General features: G+C 47.6%; 1 protein-coding gene across 3 annotated transcripts in view; it reads left to right on the top strand.

The window, feature by feature from the left end:
* The window catches only part of HIVEP3 (HIVEP zinc finger 3), a 215,670-nt gene that overhangs the window by 113,576 nt on the left and 83,133 nt on the right, over nucleotides 1-18,961 (top strand). For 2 of the 3 annotated variants that reach the window (XM_042834636.1, XM_042834639.1), the window contains exons 1-2: nucleotides 7,079-7,132; nucleotides 7,335-7,416. The exons of the other annotated variant lie outside the window; for it this stretch is intronic. The gene's annotated coding sequence lies outside the window, so the exon portion shown is untranslated. Of the gene's footprint in view, nucleotides 1-7,078; nucleotides 7,133-7,334; nucleotides 7,417-18,961 lie in introns of those variants that run through there. 3 annotated transcript variants of the gene reach the window in all.

Raw genomic sequence — 18,961 nt, forward strand, 5'->3', positions numbered from 1 at the left:
TTGCCATGAGCCATGGGGGAGGGAAGAGCACAGAGAGAGGGAGAAACACACCTCACTGCTTAAATTAGCCTCCCCGGGATTCTTTTGAGAAGATAGGAAATATGACAGCCTGATTTACAACAACTGCCTTGGAACTCACTGTGTGCCTGTCCTGTCTCCCTGCATCTAGAAATAAATCATCACACATTCACAGAAAGGCACCCTTTTATTTGGCCACCATATGTGCCTGACAGCTCAAACACACATTTTTAGGCAGTGCTGCCTCTCCCTGTTTCTTCTCCAGGCGCTGTGAGTTTGAAGCATCGATTTTGCATTCAGGCTTTGTTATTTTTTCCCTTTGTTTGAGGGCTGCAGAAGGGAACTGCAGTATGGCCAACCCAAACTCTTTCAGCTGCTTCTGTGACCCTGAATGCGTGAGAAAGGATATAGAACAGCAGGAAAAGATAAAAATCAGAGGGTGATACCTTCTCATGCCCTGTGAGTTTATCATGTCCTGGTGGTGGTGAAAACTCCCTTAATCCTTAATGAGATGTGTGGCCATCTTGTTTACAGGACAGACAGATTAAAAACAACAACAGCAATTAATGGTTGCATTGAGACTGATGGGATCTTGGGCTGTTTATTTCAAAATGGTCAAATTGACCAAGAATGGCAGCTCAGGTTCTGCCTAATCTGGATCCACAAAAATCGCAATGGCAATTTTAGCATTTCCTGCATCAGTTCAGGGTGTCAGAGAGTTTGGGGTTCCTTCATTTCAATGTGTTTATTTGGGTTTACTTTTGTATTATGTATGTATTTATTTTGTATTTATGCGATGTGAAGTCGTAATTTCCTCTGTCAGAAAAGCTAGTGCATCTTTTTTGGGAGGTTTTTTTTTTTGTTTTTTTTTTTTTTTATTTAATGGTAGATTTCCTTGTCTAAAATGCATGTTTGTGTATATATTTTGCATTGGTGAATGGTATACCACTGAATGCTTAATAAGCACAGCAATGCGAGTCTCTGCCATGAGGTCACTTAGGACAGAGACGAAATTGCTGCAGGAACTGGTTTTGCACCAGTTCCAACACTGCTGTTCACTAGGTGCAGATTTCCGTGCTTAAGGAACAAATGCTGTACATTTGGTGGGGGGAGAAGCTAATTCTTGTAAGATAGAATATGAATTGACAGAATGTTGCAAGTTTCTGTAGTGAGACCCAGAAATGAGGCCATGCAGTTGATGCAAGGAGCAACACTGCCCTAGTCATGGCAGACAGTTCTCACAAGGAAATGTGCTGATGCATTATTGCCTGGCATCACCATTGAAACAAATGGGCAAGTTGTTAGCAAGGCCTTCCTCTTTACCTGCCTACTTACAGGTGATATTGAAAGAGCATCCAACCCCAGATCCAGGTGCCTAGGGGGAGCTGTTAAAATTATACTAAAATAGTACACAACCTGCCAGCTCAGCTGGAGCAAATGAGAAAATCCTGCAGAGAGCTGACCTTATCCCATTGCATGGGGCTCCCCTGCTGTGTGCATGCTGCTGAGATGAGCAGGGCCAGGCAGTGAAATGTGAGAGCCAGCTGCTATGGGAGCAAGTGACAAAGGTGCAGGATGGAGCATGCGTTGGCTGGGTGGTGTGCTACAAGGGTGGGAGAAGTAACCAGAGGTTGTTTTGCATCAAGTTGCCCTCTGAGATGGGGGATTTCCCACTGATGACAGCACATTGTTGTCCCTGCTGGGAAATTCAGGATGGGAGAATCCTTTGCTGTACTGCATTGAAGGTAAATGGAATCTATCGGGATGTTGGGATAGGGATGTGATTTTGCAGTCAGAAATAAGTACAGTGAAAGACATGCAGTTGTACTTTCTGTCTTGATAAAGGAATTTGAGAGTGGGTTTCAAGAATGCAAAAAAAATAAAAATCATTGATTTTATGGAATATTTGCAACTCCATTTTCAGTTGATGGAAATACATCGTCTGCTAGTTTTCAAATAGAATGCAATCAGACACTGAACTCAAATTTTGGTTGTGTTTTTCTACTAGATTTTGATAAGAACGTTTATGGAGACCCAACAGTGAATGTGAGCGTTCACTGAATGGGTGCTCACTGAATGTGAGGCAGGCAGTGGGTGCTGCATTTCAACAGTGGTGACAGAGGCAGTGGGTCACCTCCACTGGTGCAGATTTTGAAAAAGCACAGCGTGCAGGCTCTTGTTCATGACTGTCAAAAATGCTCAGCTAATGGTGGTGACTGTGTTGAAAAATGGTGTTTTGTAGCTGAGAGTTTGCTCTATTAAAGAGTGTTATTTTGCTCTCTATATTGGTTGTAGATTCCATGGAAAAAAACAGGAGGCATTACTTTCAGAGCAACCTACATATATAAGGCCCAAGACAATTCTTCTTCATTTGGTGCAGCCCAGGCAAGCCAATAGGTTGGACACTCATGATCTAGTCCATCCCCAAGCCATCCTCACTGCCCCTCAGTGCTGCATCTCTACATCTCTGGAACACCTCCGCCATCCCATGCAGTTCATGCCGTTGCTTCACCACTCTTTAAGAGAAGAAATTGCTCCTAATATCCAACCTGAACCTCCCCTGGAACAACTTGTGGCCATCATGTCCACAAGCCTAGATAATGGCTATTTCTATCCTGTCTTTTGTCTAAAAAGCTGCCAGACCCTAGTAGACTGTGTCCATATGGTCTTGCCAGATAGGAGATGACTCAGGGGTTGGAGGCTGATTTCACAACCAGGCATTCGCACCGAGGGTGGTGAGGCACTGGAACAGGTTGCCCAAGGAGGCTGTGGATGCCCCATCCCTGCAGGCATTCAAGGCCAGGCTGGATGTGGCTCTGGGCAGCCTGGGCTGCTGGTTGGCGACCTGCACACAGCAGGAGGTTGAAATTGGATGAACATTGTAATCCTTTTCAACCCAGGCCATTCTAGGATTCTATGATTCTGTGATTCAGGAATTCTGAGATGAGCAATTTCTGATGGGTCTTGGGAGTTTTGCTCGGTGGAATGCAAAAGACTCTGTGACCAGGGGACACTGAGACAGTGATTTGTGACCAGTTGATTTCCTTTCAGAAAAGCAAACCAATGCTTTCATTTGTGTAGTATATTTTGGGGGGAAGATGATTCCTGTGTACATGGTATAATCCAAACTATATGGTGAAAATGCTTATTTAATCTTCAAATTAATGCTTGTTATGTATAGACACCCATTCTGCTGGATGTGGACCCGCTCTGTAATAGCTTGTTTCATGTGTGTGGATGTGGTTATTGGGGTATTTACCATTCATTGGTCTATGTCAGTGGTTTCCAATCTTTTTTTGATTTGTAAATTTTACATTTTTATGGTGGGGTGCAGTCATTTGCATAGCAAATTTAAGCCTCCGGACACTGGCTTTTCTTTTCTTAGTGACAACTCACAAAACCCTTAGAAGTTGCCTCTGAATCCCCAGGGCTTCCCAGACATGCTGGAAACAACTGGTCTAAGATGAATAGGAAGGTTGTACAGAGAAAGACAGAAAGGAGGGAAAAACGTTTGCTTGAAGGTGGTCATGTCACTTCCCCTGTGTAAACACAACAGGGCTGGAAATGCTGGCTCTGAAGATGGTATCTCCTGTCCTTGAAAAATGAATCAAGCAAGTGGGAATGTCCTACAGTCATAGAATCACAGACTGTTTGGGCTGGAAGGGTCTTAAAGATTGAAGAATCATAGAATTGCTTGGGTTGGGTCAGGCTGAGTTGGGTCGGATTGTGTTGAGTTGTGTTGTGTTGAGCTGGATTGGGTTGGGTTGAGTTGAGTTGGGTTGAGTTGGGTTGGACTGGATTGGGTCGAGTTGAGTTGGGTTGGATTGGATTGAGTTGAGTTCGGTTGTGTTGTGTTGGGCTGGATTGGGTTGAGTTGAATCAGGTTGTGTTGTGTTGAGTTGGGTTATGTTGTGTTGGGCTAGGCTTGGTTGGGCTGCATTGAGTTGGGGTGGAAGGTTGCTTCAAGATGACAGAACCACAGAAAGGTTGAGATGAAAGGGACCTCAACTCCTGCTGTGGGCTAGAAGGGAACACAACACCCTCTGTGCCCCCAGCACAAGCTGACAGCAGCATCTGAGGGGCAGAAAACCCGGCAGCCTGGCTCTTCCACTCATTAACTCCTGCCAAAATCCCCAACCTCTCCTCCCTCCCTGAGCGCTTTTCGGCGCGGCGCAGCGCGTGTGTTCGCTCGGATTGCTCAGAGTTGGCTGCAATTCCTATTTGCAACATATTGTTTGACAAATGTCAATTCTGAAGAAAAATAATTTAAATTATATCTTCGAGACAAAGTTTCAGATTTAACGTTGAGCAGATGCTCTGTCTAAAATTAGCATAATGATTCCTCATGCCTGCTACTTACCAGGACATGTGTCTTTAATGTAAGTGTTGGAATAATAATGAAACTTTGCAGTGATTTTTTTTGGATAATTGTAGATTCTCCCGCATGCTTTTGAAATGTTTAATGAGCACAGGGACCTTTGGAGTTAAGCAAAGCTATTTTTCCCACTTTGCAGATGTGGAAAGGGTGATGCAGATTTCCCAGTGCTGGGAAGGGGGACAGCATAGGGGGAACAAGGTCACTGCCTGCAGTGGGCATTCAGCTCCCAGCTGCTGGTGGGAGGGCTGGAAGAGCCATGAGCTGCCATCAATTCACATAGTGATGGGATTTCCTAATGTAGGGGGAGTTTTTCCAGCACTGGGCTTTTACTGGTGCGGGCTGCGGGGCATGAGCTTGCGGCTTCTGAAGGTCTTGTTTCACTTTTAGGGATTTACAGTTCAGATCGTAAAAGGTTGTTAAATATGTCTCAAAATGTTAAGTTGGATCTGCGGGTTTCTGCTGCTGTGATTTTCCTAAGCAGGAGAATGACATGGGAAATGTATTCCCAGTGCCCTCTTCAATCAGGAGCATGATTGCTCCGAGATGGACGTGAGGGCTTTAAACAAACAAACAAGCAGAGAAGCAAACAACCTCTGATGGTCCCCGGACAGTTTCCCAGACGGGAAAACTTTGCAACAGAAAGGTGAAGTGACTTCAAGAATGAATATGAACAGCTCAGATTCCCATGCTGCAGCAAAGGGATTTAGGGGGAGCCTCCTCTCCTGTTCCATTAACCCAGACAGCAGCTCTAACAATGGTAAAGATGGAAAAGATGAGAGTAGTGACCCAGCTTTGGCAGTTGGCAATGGGAAGGAGTGCTCCAAAAAAACGGGGACAGAAACAGCTTCCAAGAGACCTTTTCAGGCAGTGGGTAATTTTTACCCATCCTGAGGTGGGTGAGGGATGGGATCAGCGGAAGGGAAAAAGCCCAGTCTTTGGGCGTGAAGGGAGCTGTGGTTGTGTTGGCCATCCGTGACCCAAACATGGCCTCTATCCCAACCAAACATTGGTTTGGAACAAAGGGTTCCCACAAAACTCACCCCGGTGGCCCCACAGGGTGAAGCCTCGGGGGAACCCTGCCCTTCCTCTTCCCATTTCAGCAAAACCACACTTTTCCACCCAAGAAAAGGCACCGCCACGGGCAAACACCTTTGTGCTAATTGCATCGAATGGCCACATTTGTGCTGGTTAGGAGAAAAATACCTGGACCTTGTGGGTGCTGGGGCATGAAAGGTGACTTCAGGAGGTGGCACGAGGGAGTTTGGGTGTTTGCTCTGATGGGCAGATGCTAAAGTGCTGGTCAAAAGTAATAATAAATAAAAGAAAAAATACCCACACTGCTTTCTTTTGAGGAAATACTTCAACGTTCCTGTATTGAATGCTGTGTGGTGCATCTTGCTGCTATTTCTATGGATCCCGAGGCTGTGTCTTCTGCCCATGCTCCCCTTGAGCAATATTTCATTTATTATATATATCAGTATTTACCGTATCTAGTGTCTGCATCAGTACAATGAGGTGATTGCACCTACTTATGGCAAAGTGGCTCAAACTGAGACCATGGGAGCAAAATTAAACACGTAAGGCCATGATTCTCACTTCTGTCCAGAATGAGATGCAGAAATGGGGTGTGAAGTTGGGCTAGTAACAAGCCCATAGAAAGCAGCTGTGTTAGATGGCATTTTCTTGCTGTTAGCACCAAATCACAGGGGAAGGCAGCGGGCAGGGGCTGAGAGGGGGCTGCTCAGTGCTGCAGCAGCAGGTTTCCAATCATTCACTGTTCTGGAAAGCAACATGCTGTTTGCTGAGCAAAACGACAACAGAGCTGATGTTCACCCTGAAAAGCACTCCGTGCCAGGTCTGGCTGCTGTAGAGACCACACAGCATCCTTACTTCATCCTTAGATGCCTTTTTTTTATTTTTATTTTATTTTTTTTTTTTTTTTGGCTGAGCACTGACTTTTTAAAGTCTGGAGTCAGATAGGAACAGAGGCTTGGCATATAGATATACATATATACATACTATGGAAGTAGTGATGTCTTCTTGCAGCCTGCATCAGGAGAGCCCCATCAGGTCCCTTTCTCCCCCCAGGCAGCGCACGGTGGGAGTGAGGAGAGCGTTGTTTCCCCCTTCCAGCACGATGTTTGTTACGGGCAGTGCTTAATTAAAAACGACCAAACAACCTTAAAGTCCTCTCGCCGAGCCGGCGTTCCTATCGGACTGCAGGCTTAAGAGCTGAGCCGACAGAAAGTGACATCTGAGGATGAAATAATGCGAGAAAAGCCAAGGGGGAAAGAGGGGAGGTGCGTTTGGGCGGCGGGATGCTGACGGGTGCCGCTGGGACCCCGCGTGCCCACGGGGAGACCCGAGTGGGGAAATCTCGCGTGTGGAAGTCTCGCGTGGGGGAAAATCTCGCGTGGGCAGTCGGTGCCACCCACCCCCACCCCCCCTCCCACCTCTCCCTCTGCCCCGGGGCTGCGCAGGGTCCCGTCGGGTGACAGCCCCCCTTCCCCCCCCTCCCCTCCTTTCCCCCCCCATGGGGGGGGGCGGAGCTCTACGTGTCCACACGCTGCAACCCTGAATTCGGGTTGCGGTCGCTCCGGGTGTCCCGGAGAGCGGATCTGAGCGGTGCGCGGCGCCGGGAGGGCAGATGGGGAGGGGACCGGGAGGGGGAGGAGGAGGGGTGGGGAGGAAGGAGGCGCTGCCCTCGGCTCCCCGTATCCCCCGTCCCTACTCCAGGTCAGCTCCATCCCCTTCCCGTCTCTGCGTTCCGTCCCATCGGGGGCTGCAGGATTCCCTCGCCCGTCCCCGGCCCGCGGAGAGCACTTGACAACAGGAAACAATGTGTAGTGAATGGAAAAAGGGGGTGGTGCCGCCTGCACAACTTCCCCTGACATCACTGCCCAAATAAGGAGCTTGAAACGAACCTTTTCTATTGCAGCCCGGCAGAAGATCCCCCCGGAGTCCCAGGGTCTGCAGAGGCAATGGCAGAGCCGCGGCTGCAGGGCGGGGGGCGAGCGCAGGTAACGGGCACTGCTCCCTCCCTCCCGTGCTCTTTTTCTCTATTTCATTTCACTTCGATTTCTTTTTTCCCTGGGGCAGAGGGGAGCTGGGGGCAGAGCGGTGCGATGGGGAGCACCGGGGTGCTGCTGGCTTCGGGGTCTTAATTGGTGTCTAGCTCTAATTAAGGTCCGGACTTGCCGCGGGCTCGCGCTGGCTGTGTTAAGCAGGGTGAGCCGTGTGTCCGCATGTCCGCCTGTGTCCGTCCATCTGTCCAGGACGGATTTCCTCCTTAACGCTTGCACAGGAAAGTGATCGGGGAGCGCCACGTGACGGCAGCGAGCAGAATCCTGCGTGGGTAAACCCTGCGTGGGCTCAGTGCTCCCAGCCCAGCATGCGAGAGGGGATGCAGTGACCCTTTGTGGGTGCACAGACTGAGGGCACCCAGGGATAGTTTATCGCTTTTAGTTTTTTCTTCTTATTCCTTTGTCCTGGCTGATAGGTGCCCACGTCTCAGCCTAAATTGAGGCAGCGTTAAAATGCATTAAGTCTAACTAAATGAGCGCTAATGATTTAAGCTCCTTAGCCTCCTCGATGGAAATTAACAACGCTTTTGATGCACCCGGAGGTGCGATCAGAAACGCAGCCACGCGCTGAGCTGCTCTATGCAAATGTGTGGATTGTTATTCCGGAAAAAGGCACTGCGTGTTATTATTATTCATTTGTTTTTTACATCATTCTGGTGCTAATTGGCTGAGTGTCGCGAAGGCGCCTGGTACTTCTACCCGGCTCTGCTGTGGTGAGTGGAAGTGGCCGGGGCAGCTGCCACGGTGATTGATGGTGTGAGCAACACAACCCAACCCTTGCTCCGCTGCTGGGGATCACCTGCAGCTTGCAGCCTTTTGGTTTCCCTGGTGTTGACAGACTGTTAGTGTCAGCGTGCAGAGTCAGCTTTAACTTCGGTGTCTTGGTGTCCCCACTGCCCTTTCTTACACTCTCTGGTTCCGCTGGGCTCCAGCCATCCCCTGTCTGTTGGGACTGGTGTGGTTTTCTTGCAGTCTCAGTGTTTGGGAAACTTTGGAGTTTTGGAGGAAAAATGTGTAGGGTGCTGTCAGTGTGCATTCACAGCAAGAGCAGGTGGGGTTTGTGGGATGTTTGGTTCTCGCTTGGCTCCCATGGCTGTGAGCATTGCTGCACCCATTGCTTTTTGGTCTTTGCACACAGCTGTTGCTGTAGAGCTCCTCGGAAGCTGCTTCCCCCTATCTTAAAGATGCAGCCTTCACTGAAGGATGGATGGATCCTGTTGGAGGGTTACATGTGCTCCCTGCTTGCAGAGCAGCCCTCTCCCAGGGCTTGCAGCTTGGTGCTCAGCCCATGGAGGAGTCACTAAGGAGAGGACAAACAGCACTTGTGGAGGACTTGGGGAAACTGCATCAAAGAAAAAAGCCTTTCAGAAGTTACTGGTTCATTAATAGACGTGTTGTTTGCATAGCTCTGAGCTCTGTGTCCCATGGGACACCTCCAGCACCTGTGCTGTATCCTCTAAGAAATGTCTCTGAGGGCCCTCTCTCGTGGGGATGCTCTTGGAGCATCGGGAAAGGACTGCATTCGCTCTGAGCACTTTAACCCCCATTTCTTCATGAGGACCTCAGGCTTGCAGCCAGCTCTTCCCAGCAGCCGTCAGAGTGGGGCAGCGCTCGCCCTGCAGTGGCTGTGAGCGGATGTGGGGACTCCTTGGGGTGAGTCCCCTGAGAAACAGTTTCGAAAACAATATTTATTCAGAAGCTGACAACGAAAGCACTGTTGGGAGCAGCACTTCCCGAGCCGCATGGACCAGCTGCCCTGGGTTGCTCTAGCAGGGAAATGCGATGGGCTGGGGAAGCACTGCTGTCCCTGGGCTCTAGGGGATCTCTAGGGGATTACCGAGGGGTTCTGGGAACTCCCAGCCACATTGGGAGGCTCCTTCTTTCTCTTTTCCCCAGGTCTCCTGCTTGCTGAGGCTGCCACTGCCTGCTGGCCACGTCCGGCTGCATGTGGTGAATGCAAGAAGTGTTTCAGCAGTTGCCATTTCTGCAGCAGTGCTTTGGAGCATTTAGTTTCTTGGCACGGGGTTCAAACTTAGGAGGGAAAAAGAAGAAGAAAAGCTCTGGAAAGTTATTTATTTAAAATGTACGTTTTACAGCATTGTGTCTGAGTTTAAGAAGGCTGCTTGGTAGGAGATCCTTACAGCTCTGCAGGGACCTGCAGCCAGCCAGGGTGCAGGGCAAGCATTTCTGCTGTTTTCCATCCTGCCCATTGCACGGCTGCATCCTTCCACCTCCCCCTCGTCAACCCATCGGCTGTTCCTCCATGGTGCTCCCTGTGCTGCAGCAGGCACTGCTGGCATGCAGGACGGGGTCTCCCACAGGCTGGCTTTGCATGCTGAGCTGGGATCTCGGTTTCTATAATTGGCGCAGTAATCAGAATGGGGATTTAATATTATTATTTTTTTTAATCCTTTCCATATCCTGCATAAGGTGAACCTTTTAATGAGCATCAAAGGAAGCACTGTGTGGGGAGGGCCTGTGTTAAAGGGGATTATTCAGTCACTCAAAAAGCATTTGGTGAAAGTTAACATGCAATAAACCTTTGTTATCCCCTACCTTGCCTTCCTTTCTTTGCACAGCCCTTCCAGCACTTCCAGCATGGTGGGAAGCCTTATTGTACCTTGATGATAGAAATTCTTTTTTTGTGCTAATGAGATTTTCAGTTTCAGGAGGTCTCCAGATCCCAAGTCGTCTTTCCCACACCATTTATCCCACCCTTCCCTTGTTCCTCCCTTGGACTTTGGAGGGTCATCTGTTCATTAAACCATTATTTAGGCTTTGCAGCACTGGGAGGCTTTGGGGTTTCTGTTATTTTGCTCTGCTTTACTATAAGACCTGCAGATTTTAGGCAGGAAGGTGAAGCGTGTCAGAACTTGGCTGGATCCAGCTGCATTCAGAGCTGGGATTTGGGTTCCTGCGGCAGCATTGCTCTCGGATCCGTTGAGACCTGGAGGGGTTTGCTGATCCCTCATTTGGTGGTTCAGTTTAGAAGGGAAATCTCAAGAGAATCCCAAAAAATTAAGCCTGGCCCTTTTCCCAGCAAACCCGATTAAAGTGTCGTCGTTCCCTGAAGTCTTTATTGCTGTGCTCCAGATGGAAATCCAACTACTGCCTTGCTCAGATGGGCTCTCCTGAAGTTTACTGCTTTGTAGAACTCAAAAGTCCCAAAGTAGACACAACCTTTAAGTGTATAACCACCTGCTGTCACTCTTCATAGGAGTTACTGGTGGGTTGAGGTCTCCTGAAGATGTGGAGCAGCCTTCTTCACCTTGGGGCGTGTGATTATTCTCTTGGTAATCTTTTCTGTGGGCAGTGCCACAGCAAATGCGGGCGCTGCTTGCTTTGGTGGAGGGACCCAGGTGGTGTTGAGTTGTGAACTCATTACGTTCCCAGCTGGGGGTAGGGCATGCCCTTGGGGTAAAAGGCTGATAAGCCAAAGGTTTGATAGTCCACGTGCTTCCCAAAAGTGCAGTATGAAGGTAAGAAGTGAATTGGATGCTTTATAGGTCTGTGTTGCTGCTGGCAGCTATGATGTGCAGTCTCTGGTCAAATGATCTGGTGAAGGTGAACCAGTGGCTGCTATCTGTGATAGGGTACAGGGCTCACTAATTGTGTTTGAATGGTCCTAGAGGCTTCATGGGATTTAGGGGGACCCCTTGTCTTATGGCTGTGTAGAGAAGAGGGTCAGCCTCACAGTGTTCTGTCTGGGGGCAGTGGGGACCCCAAGGAGGCTCTGACCCGGAGCTGCAGGGTTTGTCACTGCCTGGATGTGTTTCAGAGTTTTCCATGAGGCATCGCTGGGTCTTTAAATAGCTGCCCACGGGTTTCCTGTGTTTCCTCCTGCACCATATTCAGTTTTCCTGGGTTTGTTCCCCTCTGAGGGCATTAACTAATGCCAATTAAAAAATCTGGAAAAACTGAAAATGTAGCCAAAATGGGGTGAATAGAAATAAGCAAAAAAAACCCCAAAAATACACCAAAAACCCAAACAAGTGAGCTTGATGAAATTCACACGTTTCAGTAAGCAGTGGAATAGCCCCCACCACCTGTAACGCATGAGCAGCTGCAGGATGGGCTGAGCTGTGAGCTGGGGATGGGACAGTAATTTGCAGGTGCCATCCTATTGCCACCGTATTGTAAACCCCGTGGAGGGTTTATGGCTACACCAAGTGTTAGAATCATAGAATTTCCAAGGTTGGAAAAAACCTCTAAGATCATCTAGTCTGCCTACCACCAATATTTCTCCACTAGACCATGTCCCTTAGTACAGCATCTAAAAGTTTCATGAAAAAGCTGACAATTGGAAAGGAGCAAGTTAAGGGTAATCAGATGGCTTGGCTTGAGGAAGGATGCAGCCTTCAGGAGGATGAGCACTGAAGGATGGAGGCGATGCCTGGTCCTTGCAGAGGTGCAGCCTCCAGGAGGTTGAGCACTGTGTGGTGTTTCCAGAGTGGTTCTCCTTGAAAGGGCTGTTGGTAGTGATTCCTTTTGGCAAAAGTGGAAATATTGAAGGGATTTCTTCAGGTGAGTTAGTGAAGTCTCCCGACTCAAGTATTGGTCCAAACTGGGAGACTTTTGTAGGGGACATCAGGATAGGAAGGACAGGATAAAGCCTCTTCGTGTGCATTCAAGCTGACCAAAAATCTTGGGCTTTTGCTTGTTTTAAAGAAGTAAATAGAGTGTTGGTTGTGTTTGAAACAAAACTGGCTTCACTTTGAAGATGTGAGTGTTTGACTTCTGGACAAAACAGTAGTGGAAGGTCAGGCCTGAACCAAGTACAAAACTAGCTTTATAGATAGATACAGAACACTAAGTTTTCTGGGTTGAAAGGGAAGTCAACCTGTGTGCTTAATTACCTCCCCCAAACCTGCATGCCGTGCTTAGGTATTTCCTTCATGATTTTCTCAGGCTTGCATTAACAAAACCCATAGAGAAACTACTCTGCCCACCATTTCACCCCTGTGTTTACATGAGAAAATTGGCTGGGGCACAAAAGTGCAACCACTGTAGCTTGGAAGAAGCTCACGGTTCTTCTGGAAGAGAGGATCTCTGCTGGAAGGGGTCCTGCAAGAATCCACAAGTGTTTCTGGCCAATATCTCTTTGCGGAAAAGTTTGTGCCTCGGTTCCCACTTCTGTAAAATGGGGTTAAAAATATTCTCCCTCCCTCCCAGGATCGTTGCCACACTCCATCCGCAGCAGTTTGTAAAGTGCCACAGAGTTTTTTCCACCAGTGTGAAAAATGCTAAGTAGAAGTAAATGGACACTATTTCTAATAATATTCTGAGTGTTTCATGCTGCCGTGAGTGGCTACAAATAACTCTGAAAACACATTATGGTGGAGATTCACCATTATGGTTCAAGGGCACTGAAGAAACCGTTGCTTTTCAGCACTGATGGCTCAGCAGCTATTCCAGAATCTGCCAAAATGGGATCCAATGGCCTTGGGTCTTCTTTGTGCTCTACAAGCAGACCAGCACTTAAGGGAGCTCCAGCTTGGGAGCACAGTGGTAGCAACTGGCTGCCCGTGAGTGCACTGTGCTGGTTGGTGCCATCACACAGGGAATTATTTTTTCACAGAATCATAGAATGGCCTGGGTTGAAAAGGACCGCAGTGATCATCTAGTTTCTATGCTGTGTGCAGGTCACCAACAGCAGCCCAGGCTGCCCAGAGCCACATCCAGCCTGGCCTTGAATGCCTGCAGGGATGGGGCATCCACAGCCTCCTTGGGCAACCTGATCCAGTGCATTTTTGGGGAGCATTCATTAAAATCAGTGCCTTGCTGCCTTTTCCAACCTTGCATCACATGGCATCGTTTGCGTTCAGAAAGAGCAAAGTGTGGAAGGCTGAAACCATAATTGCCAAACCAAACTTTTCTTCGTAACCCTAAGGCAGCGCTATGCTGTTTTTCTGCTGAAGAAAAAGCCTGTAGTGTTGGTTTTATTATGCATTATGCAGGTTTTCAGTCTTTAAAGAAGCGAAGGGAAAGTCCCAGATGAGGTGTTGGTTGCCTTATGGTCTCCGTGGAATATAGCTGCCTTTTGATTCTGCCTGTAATTCATTGCCACAGACATGGTCTGCTACCTTCGTGTTTTGATCTGTCATCCACCGGTGGGGATTTGTGCAACGTTAGGAAATACTTTGTGTTCGTATTTGCATTAATCATAATTATTCAGCAGATAGGAAATGGTATGCCAAAATGTTAAAGCAGCATTTGAATTTTACTAAGTAAACAGGTGTAAAGGCAGAAATGAAGGCAATCAAGTACATGAAGTAACAGAAATCCTCAAGTCCCATTCCTGCCTATCTGAGATGAGACTTGCTGGGTTGAGTTTGTCCTGGGAGCTTCTGACTGTGGATGTGTCTCAAGCACAGAACACATCGCAGAGAATCAAAGCTGAATGCTGTTCACCTTCCCTCTTCCCTTCCCTTCTCTCTGAAAGGGCAGAGGGCAGAGCATGAAGGAGTGTGAGTGCCAACAACAGAGAGTTTAGATAAGCTCTGGTATCCACTGCTTTGCGTGGCATCCAAAATGGCCATTTAGGCAGAGTATTTTCAATGTCGTAGCTGGGAAGCGATGAATATGGTGGTGGATTCCATGCAGAGTATGGTCACTGGTGATATTGCAACTCAGGGGCACGTTGTTGCATGTGTGAGGGCACTCGGTGTGCCATCAGAAAGTGATATCTTGAGTCCATTCCCTTCTGTTTGCATTTGCCCAGGGCGGCATCAGCCGCCACGAGGAATCGTCTCGCCGTGCTCCATGGGTGTGTGCGTGTGCGAGAGGAGTGCAGGGGATGTTTTCCATTTACCAGTGTTATTTCTGGCACTGCTGCTTTTTCTGTAATCACTGTGGAAACTGTTATGCTTGGGGGTTCTTCAAGGAAACTCTGTAAGTACTTCTAGGGAGAAATGCATTAAGCAAGTGGCTGTGATACGGGTTTCATAAGGGCTCCCTTTACTCAGGGGCTGGAATGCACCCAGTGCTGGTGGCATTGAGCCACCTCCAGCCTGTTCCCAGGGTCAGGATTTGGGGATCAGATCATACTGCTCCTCTGTTTTCACATACCAGTGGGCTGTTATCCTTCTGACCCGGTTTAGAGGCTGGATTATGCCACTGCTGCATGGAACACACCATGAGGTCACCTGCTTCAGCAGCCCACCTCTGGAGGATGCTGCAAGCCTTGCAATAAATACATCGACCACGGGACAAACCTCTTCTACTCTGAGCACTCCTGGTCATTCTCATTTACGATGTATTCACAAACAAAATCATGCCAGAAATTGCACACATCAGAAAAACTGGCCCCATTTTCACAGCTGCAGGGAGCTTATCATTGAAAGCAAAACTCAGAGGAAATGTGCATATATAGGGGAAAGAGAAAGGGTTGCGGTGGGCAGGCAACAGGGCTTGCTAGCTCTCCTGTGCTGTGTTTTATTGGTGGTGTTTAAGAGTGTTCTTTTTCACTCTTGTTTGTGGAGGGGCTGATACCGGAAAGAGGAAAGGAGGTTTTGTCTGTGCTATGCATATTTGATGTTTTACAAGCATGCATTTTAATGATTACCTTAATAAGTTACTCAAACCCTCCTCTCACTTTATTTTGGGATCTCTGGAGGCATTCTGTTTGCTTAACGCTCCTGAAGTCTTTATGGCAGTCAGCAGAGATTTATTACTATTGATTATATGGCACCCAGGGCAGCGTCGTGCAGCGGTGTGCAGGAATGATGGTCCTTCCAGGAGCACTTCACCCACCATTGGTCCGCTTAACAGGAGAGCAGAGAAAGCAAAATGGACAGATCCGTCCAATTTGATGACCTCATCAATTAATTATTAATTGAGCTTTTAATTTTTGCATCCATCATTCTCCTTCTGTCTCCCCTGCCTTCCCAGAGTAGTCGTGTGGGGGGGAAAAGCATCACCAGATACTTCTGGAGGGGGGTTTGCAGCTTTGGTTGGAGCAGAGCTGTGCTGCACGTTAACCCCTCAGACTCCAGAGAGGTGCTGCCATCAGAGCTTCTTTGTTTTAAGCCCAAAGAGCTGAGTTTCTCCCAGTGCTGTGAGCTGTAGGGCAAGTGATGCTGTTAATCCATCCTGGCCTCGGTGCTGGATGCTGTAAGTCTCTTTTCTCCTCCATTTCATGGTGGCTGTGGACAGAGAGGAGTTGCCTCTGATTTTCTTAGCAGTCCCTGATCCCTCACAGTTTGGCATGGAAACTGCTTTTGCTGCTTCCGAGCTTCCAGCAGATGTTTGCAGGTGCCAGGAGTGCAGTTTTTTTTTCTAATTTCTTGGGCAGCTAAGAATGTTTGGTCTTGTTTTTGGCCTCTTTACCATTCCTTTGAAGGATCAAGAATGACCTCAACTGCTGGTGGGACAGTGAGATTTCTGGGATAGTGTCCCAAACCAGATAGTCTGATGCTATGGAGCATCAGCTTTGTGGATGTTTCCTTCCTTGGCTGTGTTGCTTGGCTCATAGACTGAGCATCACTGTGTCCATACTCTCATGGGATAGATTTTCTTCATCCGTTCCATCTATAGGAACTCTTCATCCTTCTTTCCTAAAGGGATCCTGCATTACCCCAATGAGCCAAACCAAACAGCATGACCCATGGCTGGTCTTCAGCTGGTTCTGATGAGACATTGGTGCCAGGAAAGGCCCCACGGGGCTCCCATGCAGGGAAAAGCCTTACATTAACCAAACCTCTCACCACACACTTTTTTTGCCCCCCCTCTTTCGAATCTATGGCATTTTATTGATGAACTGGGCTCGTCAACTCCAAAGAACCACTTTTCTCTTTAGTCCATTTGGTGCTGTGGAGAGAGCTGATGGGAATCGCTACAATAAAATTTTAATTAAATGCCAGGCAATAATTTGCAGTGAATAAAATGTGGTACCTGCAGTACATCTGTTCAGAAACCCAGAGGGCCATTAGTGACTTTGAGAACTGGGAGAAAGACACAGGTCCACTTACCTTGTTTCTTATTCTCTCATTCCGGGGCTGTGAGACCTATTATGTTTAATATTTCATAGCAGTGCATTGTTGCCATCCTTCCTGTGAGTCATTTTTCCACCAGAAACCCGTGCTCTCTGTGTTATTTAACCCCTTTAGGCAGCTGCAAAGTGGATTGCAAGGCTTGTACAGCGAGGCTGTGCTTTGCACGCTGTCAGTGCATTGCCATGCAGCGCCAGGAAGCAAAAGCTGCTTTCATAAGCAGCCACCTGCACTCGAAGGGACAAGCAACAGCCCCAGATCACTTGGAGTGATTACCAGATCTGAAGCTCTGCTCCATGCTGTGCTCCCTTTGGGTAGTAGTTTTCTCTATGCCTGAGTCTACTGGAGCCCACAGTGGAGATGGTGGTGGACATCAGCAGCATTTCCAACCCAGCAGTGCAGGGAGCTTCGTCCAGCCTTGAGTGATTCCAGGTGATGGGATGACTCTTGATGCAGAGTTTTCCCAGTATTTTTTCATTTCTACCCTTGCTTGGCTTTGTCCCGTCCCATGAAGGCCTGTGTGCCTGTGCAGGGACCTTTGCACTTCTCACATTCTTGCAGCTGTGTCTTCCCCTAAAGCATCTCCAGTGGCTCTGCTATATGAGGCACTGAGCTCTTTTCCAGTTTTAAGAAAATGACTCACTGATGGTTTTTGGGAATTCCTCCTGTTTTCTCTAGGTTTCTGACCTGGGAACCTGGAACTCTGCACAGTTCTGTGTTGTTTCTCTATCTTTTATCAGAGCTCCTGCTATGCAAACAGATAGGTTTGAGGCCAAAAATACTTGCGAGTTTCATTTAAATAACAGTAGTGGAAACTTTCTATGGAAAGAAGACACCCAAAAAAAAAAAAAAAAAGCCCCTGAAAGAACAAAGTAATTGCCTTACAGAAAGACTTCCTTTTGCTGCACTGTTTTCCGTTTACATCAGCCGTTTGTCTCCTCTGGGTTGTGCAGTTGTGGTTCCTTGGTGTGTCATCCAGCAAAGTACAGCAGAACTTCTGTGCACAGAAGAAAATTGTTACTTTTTTCTCTGTCATAAGGAAAATTAAAAAATTAAAAACAGCAACAACCAGCTAACCAGCCTGGCTGTGCTCCCTACAAATAGGCTCTGTGACATGAGGAGTGGAAGAGAAAAATGCATATCAGCCCTGAGTGCGGTGCTGGGGGTTATGCTTTTGTGTTGTCCTTCAGATGGGAAGGTTAAAGAATGTGAGCAGTGGCATGCAGCAATTGCACATATGTGGGAGCTTCTTGACCAGCGAGGTGAACCTACTGTGGCATTTCAGCACGTGCAATGCACAGATGTGTTTTTCTTGACCAAAATTAGGCAAGGGTCTTTTAGCCCAGTGATCCTAGGACATGAGTTTGGCCATCATATTGTTTTTACTTGCAATAACTACTTGTGATGCAGACCAAAGTTCTGCAAGGAGAATGTTTTAGTTTTTACCCTCTTTCCTATCACTGATTTTTGCCTCAAGTCCCATGAACTGCTGGTTCAATCTCAGTTCATAGTCTCACCTCATTTCCTTTGGTTCAGCAGAATTCTTTTGCTCTGCAAAAGTGTCAAAAAGTGCATGCACATGCCTCTCTTTGCTTCTTTGTTCATCTTTTATGGTGAAGGCAATGGTCATGCTTTTTAATGCCTTGAAAAACTTCTAAAACCCCATACCATAAAATAAAACCAACAAGCACCAGAGATATGCCACATGAATCATTTTCTTGTTGTTGATAGAGCTGAGTGAAGGATGAATAGCTGGAGGAACTTCTGTAGACACTATATCATGCTTGACAGCAAAAGATTTCTTTTGAGAACATTGCATTTTATGTGTTACACAAAACCTGAGCAAAGAGGGTGGGCTGATGATTTCCCATGGGTCTTCAAGTGAAGCCATGGCCATAGCAGCACTAGCTGCAGAAGTCTGAGCTGTCTGTGTCTCCTCTAGAGAGTGTATCCAGCCCTTTCACAGCACCTTCTCCATGAACACGCTTGATACGGACACCAGTAAACAGTGGATGAGCAAGAAAAGTCCTCCTAGTTATCTTGGTCATACGGTGTACCAGAAAGTTCATAGTTCAGTCAATGAGTGATCTCAATCAAGTCAGTCCCTTCCAACACAACCATTCATGGTTCTATGACCTTTATGCTCCCTTCCAACCCAACCATTCCATGGTTCCATGACCTTTAAGTCCCTTCCAACCCAACCATTCCATGGTTCTGCGACCTCTAAGTCCCTTCCAACCCAACCATTCCATGGTTCTATGACCTTTAAGTCCCTTCCAACCCAACCATTCCATGGTTCTATGACCTTTAAGTCCCTTCCAAGCCAACCATTCCATGGTTCTATGACCTTTATGGTCCCTTCCAACCCAACCATTCCATGGTTCTATGACCTTTAAGTCCCTTCCAACCCAACCATTCCATGGTTCCATGACCTTTAAGTCCCTTCCAACCCAACCATTCCATGGTTCTATGACCTCTAAGTCCCTTCCAAC

This window comes from Centrocercus urophasianus, unplaced genomic scaffold (genome assembly GCF_019232065.1).
Source record: "Centrocercus urophasianus isolate 14NV4802_14NV808 unplaced genomic scaffold, USGS_Curo_1.0 seq_48, whole genome shotgun sequence".
NCBI lineage: Eukaryota > Metazoa > Chordata > Aves > Galliformes > Phasianidae > Centrocercus > Centrocercus urophasianus.